The 8,683-nt window shown below is 41.5% G+C and overlaps 1 pseudogene; it reads left to right on the forward strand.

Moving 5' to 3' along the window:
- Positions 1-7,629: 7,629 nt before the first annotated feature.
- LOC101103977 (large ribosomal subunit protein mL53-like) lies at positions 7,630-7,984 on the forward strand (annotated as a pseudogene).
- Positions 7,985-8,683: the final 699 nt, after the last annotated feature.

Consider the following 8,683-nt stretch of genomic DNA (forward strand, 5'->3'; position numbering starts at 1 on the left):
GCAGAAAGTGAAGAGGAACTAAAAAGCCTCTTGATGAAAGTGAAAGAGGAGAGTGAAAAAGTTGGCTTAAAGTTCAACATTCAGAAAATGAAGATCATGGCATCTGGTCCCATCACTTCATGGGAAATAGATGGGGAAACAGTGGAAACTTTTTTGGGGGGGCTCCAAAATCACTGCAGATGGTGATTTCAGCCATGAAATTAAAAGATCCTTACTCTTTGGAAGGAAATTTATGACCAAACTAGATAGCATATTGAAAAGCAGAGATATTACTTTACCAACAAAGGTCTGTCTAGTCAAGGCTACGGTTTTTCCAGTAGTCATGTATAGATGTGAGATTGGACCGTGAAGAAAGCTGAGTGCCGAAGAATTGATGGTTTTGAACTGTGGTGTTGGAGAAGACTCTTCAGCATCCCTTGGACTACAAGGAGATCCAACCAGTCCATCCTAAAGGAGATCAGTCCTGGGTGTTCTCTGGAAGGAATGATGCTGAAGCTGAAACTCCAGTACTTTGGCCACCTCATGTGAAGAGTTGACTCATTGGAAAAGACTCTGATGCTGGGAGAGATTGGGGGCAGGAGGAGAAGGGGACGACAGAGGATGAGCTACGTGGATGGCATCACCGACTTGATGGACGTGAGTTTGAGTAAACTCTGGGAGTTGCTGATGGACAGGGAGGCCTGGTGTGCTGCAATTCATGGGGTCGCAAAGAGTCGGACACAACTGAGCGACTGAACTGAACTGAAGATGGTGCTGATAATGCTCACTTCTGCTACTTGTGAGGATATCACATGAAGTAATGAAGTCTAGATTCCCTGGCAGAGTACCAGGCATATGGTAAATGTTGTAAAAATTGAAGGTGAAAGGTTAGGAAAGTTCTAGCTTCTGTATGTTCTGAGGAGGAAGAGGAGGATGGGGAGAGAAAGAAAAGAAAAGGAGTATCACAGCACAACACACTGACATCCTTAAGATATGCTGCTACCTTAATATCCTTTCTAACAGAAAGACAAAATAGAATCAAATACCCATCGTATGCAGCCATCCCATAAAGTAGGTATAGGACTCCCACCATATCATCAGGTGCCAAATGGTTCCACTGTATTTGACTTGAACTTGTACTCAGATCATTCAGACACAAGGATAAAATTATTTCTTAAACTAAAGAGAATTTAAAGGTGACCCTTTACCCCCAGTCTCCATACTAAGGGCTAAAGAACTTCCATATCTGTCTCCCTTTTCCACTCACTTTGGACATCCTCTGCTCCACTAAGATGCATTTATCCTATTTCCCTCTTCTTCTGTGTTTGGGGGAATTAAAAAAAAAAAAAAAGATGGAACAGTTGGGCCAGTCAGTGGTCATTTGCTGAATAGTTTCCTGTAGTCCCAGCTTGAGCTGAAAAGGAAACTCTACAGAGGTAGTTAACTCAGAGCCTCCATACAAGAAAGATCTGTCATCAAAACAACTTTGGACAATATGCTTACCTTCTCCACTGTGGCAAATGATGACAAAGACTGCCACCAGAGAGAGTGACGACAGTAGTCAACACATCCTTCTGAAGTGACGCAACGCACCTCCATCCCCACTGGCTCAAGTTGTTAAACAACATCTGGCCCAGAACCAGAGTCATTTACCCAACCCCTTCCTTGGAATAAAATGGACACTTGATTATTCACAATGCATTTTATCCTGTTCCACTGAGGGGTACTTTAGCTGCCAGCTTGTTTCATCTACTGACGGTACATATTCTCTCAGTGCATCTACTCTACAAAGTCTGTAAGTATTATTATCAAAAAGAAAAATGAAAAAAAGCCTTTTCTAGAATGGCAGAAACCTTCAAACCACCCAACTAACTTTAAAGTACTTTGTAACTGCCAGAATTATCCCAGTGGGTACAAGTATATATTATAGAAATAATGTGTGTTTCAATAAAATGTTTGTTTGTATGCATTGGCAAAAACATGCCCTATCTCCATATGTAATTATTAGTTAGCTATTAAGTTCTTTAACAACTATTACTCAAACTATTTCTTAAGACAGGTTCTTCCGAAGATTCTTATCCACTAAACATCACTGATATGAATCCCACCCCATACCAGAGAGTCTCAATAAAAGGAAATGAGAAGATTGCACATATACAAAGTCTGTGTTCACACTTGCCCTCCAAAACTAATACATCAATAAAGCTAATAAACCACTTGAAAATAAAAATAAAAAGAGATCCTTCCATGCTCCATGCCCACCAGACCTCACACTGTCCTACTTCTATTCTCAGCTTTGTCTTCCATTTCCAGAGCTTTCCCCATCTTTTGGGAATCTGAACTTATCTTCTGAATGAGTAAACTAAACGCCTTCAGTAAATACTCATCCCTGTATCTTTCTTCTTGCACAAACCCTGTCATACAATTTCCAGGTGACCACCTTATCAGTCCTTCCCCAACTCGTCATGATGAGGGGAGGAGAATGTCCAAATTTTCTCATGAGAATGAGATTAGATTCAAAGAGCCACCTTAACTTTCAGGCTAGTATAGATTGTTCTGGATTTCACTCTTAGAGGATAAGGATCTCTTTAAATGATGGTCCTTTAAAATGTTATTGTTGGCAATGCACTTTAACATCACTTTAGCGAAAAACATATGACACTGTGTTTCCTACAGACACTTTACAGTCTACAAGCTAAGTTGGTTAATCCTTGATATTCAGCACAACGTGATAGCCCAAAAGCTAGTAAGAAGATAATTATGAATGACTTCATAGCTTAAGACAGTGGCTTACAATTCCATCCTATTACTGGTTCTGTCCTCCAAACCTAAGGATTATTCCTGCACATAACTTTACACTTTGATTTTTTATCATTACCAAGCCATCAGACATGGACTAGGAACAAAGTTAAAGTAATAAGAAGTTATATCCCAATATTATTTTTTGAGCAACAAACAATTTCCACTTGAATGAGATGAATTTAATTTTACACTGAAGTCAATGATGCAGCTCTAGTCTGAAACTTCAGTGCTGTAATCTACTTACTGGAGGCTTAGCTCATTAGATTCCTAGACTTCAGCACAGAGGCCCTGAGCTCTATCCTTCAGATCTGCCCCTGAGTTACCATGTAATCATGCCTAAGTCATATGTTGATTTGTTACCTTTTATCCACTTGTAAAATGGCAATAATTCAAATTCTCCAAGTCACAGACATCATTTTAGGATTTATTTTTAAGCTATGTTTCTAGAAGCCCTGAAATTCTACATAGCTGTTTCAGGTGTTACATATAAATAATTTGGTCCAAATTTTTATTTTTAGTGTATATTTTAACACTGTGGGAATAGGCTAGGAGTCATTAACTAATACATGATATATAAAAGATTTTAATACATATTAGTGAACTCTCTTGCAAGATATTATCTAGTTCACTCATTCTTATCTGCAAACCTCAGTAAAAAATCTAAAACTGAATTTTTACATATGAATGACATTACTTCAGTTCAGTTCAGTTCAGTTGCTCAGTCGTGTCCAACTCTTTGCGACCCCATGAACCGCAGCACGCCAGGCCTCCCTGTCCATCACCAACTCCTGGAGTCCACCCAAACCCGTGTCCATTGAGTCGGTGATGCCATCCAGCCATCTCCTCTCTGTCATCCCCTTCTCTTCCTGCCCTCAATCTTTTCCAGCATCAGGATCTTTTCAAATGAGTCAGCTCTTCGCATCAGGTGGCCAAAGTATTGGGGTTTCAGCTTCAACATCAGTCCTTCCAATGAACATCCAGGACTTATCTAATTTAGGATGGACTGGTTGGATCTACAATAAGTTATTTATCAATAAGGGTCATTTTTTTTAATAACAGAATGCCTGGTTTACTATCATTTCTAAAGAAATGAAATCACGTTCTCTCATATGTCAAAGACTTTGTCAAGGCCTACAGGCTAAACCAGTCCATCCTGGGCATGCACAATACCTATTCTTACCATGGAACCTTTGGGCAATGAGGCAAGATGATGCTAGCAGTATAGTGAGAAACTATTAGAGCCAGGTTAAAAGGGTTGGTTGGCTAATGGTAGATTTTGTAATCATCTTGAGAATCATGATGGATTTTTAGGGTAACAATAGCTTTCTGGATCATAAAGGGTTAGACCCAGATACATCATTCTGGGTTTCATGCAACTGGATGGGGTCTCAGAAAGTGAGAATCCATGTGCCTTGAACACCTCACACTCTGACCTTTTGGTACAATTTACTAAGTACACATCCTTTACACTTATCATAGTAAACTGTTCCGTCTTTAAGATTTATATGATAAGAGAACTCAGTTTTCTTATATCCATAACCAGTTCTACAGTAATATGCCCCTCCCATTTATATATCACGTAAAACTCAAACTCATCTACCTGGAAGATAGTCTTATCACATCATAGTTGACTATTCAGTATATTTCCAAAGATAATATCTTATTATTATTAAATTATAAATCTTTCAGTACTTATTAGAAGTTTTTTATGCTTCTCTGACTTTGATGCTAATGATATGAAATACAGGCAATAGTTATTGTTGGTGATGCAATTTTTGAAGCAGAATTTCCTACTATAGCTCCTTTGGGTTTCTGGATAAATTGCAGAGTGTCCTGAGAGAACACAGCAGTCTGTTACCATTATCAACTACCTGCCTATAGAATTAGTATTTTCATAATGTAGTTTATATTTTGGAGTTCTACAGAAAATTATATTTGTAAAAGGAATCGGTTACTGGGGGAAAAATGTTTGGCAACTGCTGTTTTGGAGATACAATGACTGTCATTATTTGCAAGTCATCCTGATACGTAGAGCCAAAACATTCAATGTGCAATCCACACTGTATTTTGTCTAAGCTATGAGTAGGCATCATAAGGTAAGACAGGGAGGCTGCTTACCTTGTGCCAACCAAAGGCAAAGATGGAACAGCTCTCCAAAATCAAGTACATGGTCAATGCATGAAGCTAGAAAAGTAAGTTTTATGTAGTTGTTGTTCGGTCGCTAAATTGTGTCCAACTCTTTGTGACCCCATGGACTATAGCACGCCAGGCTCCTCTGTCCATGGCCATTTCCAGGCAACAATACTGGAGTGGGTTTCCATTTTCTTCTCCAGGGGATCTTCCTGACCCAGGAGTCGAACCTGCATCTCCTGCAGGTGGATTCTTAACCACTAAGCCACCGGGGAAGCCCATTAAGAAACTGCAAATTAAAACAATAGATACCACTACACACTTCTCAGAATGGTCGAAATCTGAAACACTGGGGAAGACATGAAATTTGAGTTTCGTCTAATGACTACTGGTTGTCACTCATTAAACAGTTCTTATGTGCCAGGTACTGCCCCAATGGTCCAGTGGACATGACCTCATCTAATGCCCTCAACAATCTTATTGTCATCATCACCAGTTTAGAGATGAGGAAGTTGACTGAGAGGGATTAAGTAATTTACTGAAGTAATAGATACCAACCCAGGTCTTTCAATTGCCAAAATATTTACTCTTTCTGCCTCCCACTCGTTTCAAAGGTCCCTAAATGGACAGATATATTTTCTTTAGCTTGAGTATGTCATTAGCTCTGGAAATTCTCTCAAAAACATCACAGTCCACCCTTTTCAGAGAAAGACCTGTGTCCTGATATCTTTGAAATTCCAGCCTGTGTACCAGAAATGGAGAGACTTCCTGCCTGGTGGCCCTGCCACTCCCGCCATGTGCTCTGCACCTGGCCCTCGGTGGGTATCACTTTCAAAGAGCTGCAGGAACCATGACATGAAACCAGCTCTGCTTCTGTCTCCTTTCCTGTCTGATTCCCATTCACTCCACATGGTCATGGATGGGGTAGTTTCTCTTTTGTAGCATCACTGCAGCCTGACTTTTCTTTCACCTCTCCATATTCCACATTCCACCTAATGGCAGTTTAAGTCTAAGACCACCAGTCAGAACTTTAAAACAGATTTTCAAAGAACATGACCGCTAGAACTGCAAATAGCTCAAGTATAACCATTTTCTTCAATAAACCTAAATTCTATTTTAAATAGTATTTTGAGTAAAATAATAGTTTACACTCACTTGTGTTGGTCCCTTTTTACTTCTGAGTCTCCAAGTCATTCTTAAAACCTTCAAACTTTAAGTCTTCTCATGTTATCACAGCCCATTTTTAATTACTGGCATCAAAAGGAAGGGATTATCACAGGGGAAAAGGCTTCTATGCTATTTTACCAGCTTAATTTCTAGACAAAAGCTTTGAAATGGTCAACAGAAAGAAGAAATGTGAGTTCAAATAAGCCACAAATCAGGAAGACAGTCCAAGAATTAGCAATGAAGGTCAAATTCAAGCACAATAAACCCACAGAGAATACTGATGTGTTTTGTTGTAGTGACATTTCATAGTTAATTGGTAGTTTGTTAAAGATTACATCTCTGAGATCAAAAGGGACAGTGCTGAAAAACACTCAGAAGGGGAAAGCAAGAGGGCTCTACAAACAGTAGGTGTTTGGAAACTAGAAATGGTACTAAATGACTAATAAGGAAGGAAGATAAGCAGCTTATCACTTCTCAGAGAACTTTGTGACTTTCAAACCAGAGTGTTGTGGGCAGAATCTGATCAGAGGCCTCTAGGATACATTTTCATCCTCATGAGGTTAGGGGTCAGGAAGAGGAGAGGATAAGGAGGACCAGTAGTTATAAAGCTGTGTTAAAAAAGGCTTTCACTGTTATTTACTTCCCACATCCTGCTCCAGAATCCCTCAAATTCCCACTTTTTCCATCAGCTTCTGTTTCCACCCAGATGTTGCATGTTCCAGACCCCTTTCTACAGCAATGGCCCTTACAGGTCTTGAGTTAATTTAAAATAACACAAGGAAAGATCTGGTTTCCCCAGTGGCTCAGCAGTAAAAAATCCACCTGGGATGCAGGAAATGCAGAAGACAAGGGTTTGATCCCTGGGTCAGGAAGACCCCCTAGAGAAGGAAATGGCAACCCTCTCCAGTACTCTTGCCTGGACAGTCCCTTGGACAGAGAGAGCCTGGTGGGCTATAGCCCGTTGGGTTGCAAAAAGTCGGACACAATTGAGCACACACACGCACACACATATTTCATTGATTTCACGTTGCTGTTAATGGAAATAAGGCATGACATTGTCTGCCTAACCTCACACACACACACAAAAGAGAAACAAAAATCAAAAATACTCACAGCATCAGTTGAATCCAGTGACTACATGGTCTCAGGTATGACCTGGCCCCGCACAGAAGAATATGAGCTTATTGTCAAAATCCACTATACACAATCAGCTAAGTGACTTTACTAAAGCACAATCTGACAGTGTCACTCCTCTGCCTTCAACTTCAGCGAACCGCCATTGCCCACAGAATGAGATCTAAATGACAGAGCCCTGCCTCTCTTTCTAGCCACATCTCCTATCACCCCCCACCTCAGATTTCATGCCCCAGCCATACTTTTGAACACACTATATTCTCCTTAAGCATTCTATACTGAGTGGTCCCTCTGCCTGAAACTGTCTTTCTTCCTTCCATCTTTGCCTGGAAAGGTCCTGGAAAATTTCTACTTACCCTGCAGATCTCCAATATCACTTCCTTCGAGAAGTCCCTCTGGGCCGGGGTGTGTGTCAGCATGGTGGCGGCCTTGGCTCGGCTCGGACTCCGCTCGGTCAAGCAGGTTCGGGTTCAGTTCTGTTCCTTTGAGAAGAACGTGGAATCGACGAGGACCTTCCACCAGGCAGTGAGCAGCGAGAAAGTTCGCTGCACGAACCTTCACTGCTCAGTGATTGTAGACGTGAGGCACACAGGCCCCGAGCCTTGCATGGACGTGCTGTTTGGAGATGAGCATCGAGCATCTTTTGATTATGCGCAGCGCGCACCTCACCGCCCATACCGCCCAGGAAATGCTCATGGCCTTCACCTCCCACATCCAGGCCAAGGGCGCGGCAGGGAGCAGGGACAAGCCAAGCGCCGGGACCAGGCGCTGACAGCACAGAAGAAACCAACAGATTTTAACCTAAGACTGCTAAGGACACTTATTTAAGAACTTAATTACTCAAATCACTATCTGGAGGGCCTGCTGCAAAGTCGCTTCAGTCGTGTCCGACTCTGTGCGACCCCATAGACAGAAGCCCACCAGGCTCCCCCGTCCCTGGGATTCTCTAGGCAAGAACACTGGAGTGGGTTGCCATTTCCTTCTCCAATGCATGAGAGTGAAAAGTGAAAGTGAAGTCACTGAGTCATGTCCAACTCTCAGCGACCCCATGGACTACAGCCTACCAGGCTCCTCCATCCATGGGATTTTCCAGGCAAGAGTACTGGAGTGGGGTGCCATTGCCTTCTCCATCTGGAGGGCCACGGAACGCCAAAAAGTGGAAAGAGGCCTGTGACTGCTAACCTAACCAGTGTTTCTGGGATGAGAAAAGATAGGAGGGGTGTGGACAAATTTGAATTTATTTTAGTTTCTTACCATTACTTACTGCTTAACCCTTTTGAATGTGACTTCTCCCTCCACTACTCAAAGTACCTCTTACTTTTATTATAAATGCTGTTTTCTCAGTTCTCATCTTTCCATTTCAGTAGCATTTGCCACTCTTAATTCACTCCTTGTGGAACTTATCTTCCTCTGGGGTCCTTTTTCTTCTCTTAACCATAAAGGTGTGCTACTCTCCTTTCTCTTAATTTTG

The sequence above is a fragment of the Ovis aries genome, chromosome 5 (assembly GCF_016772045.2).
Source record: "Ovis aries strain OAR_USU_Benz2616 breed Rambouillet chromosome 5, ARS-UI_Ramb_v3.0, whole genome shotgun sequence".
NCBI classification, from domain to species: Eukaryota; Metazoa; Chordata; class Mammalia; order Artiodactyla; family Bovidae; genus Ovis; species Ovis aries.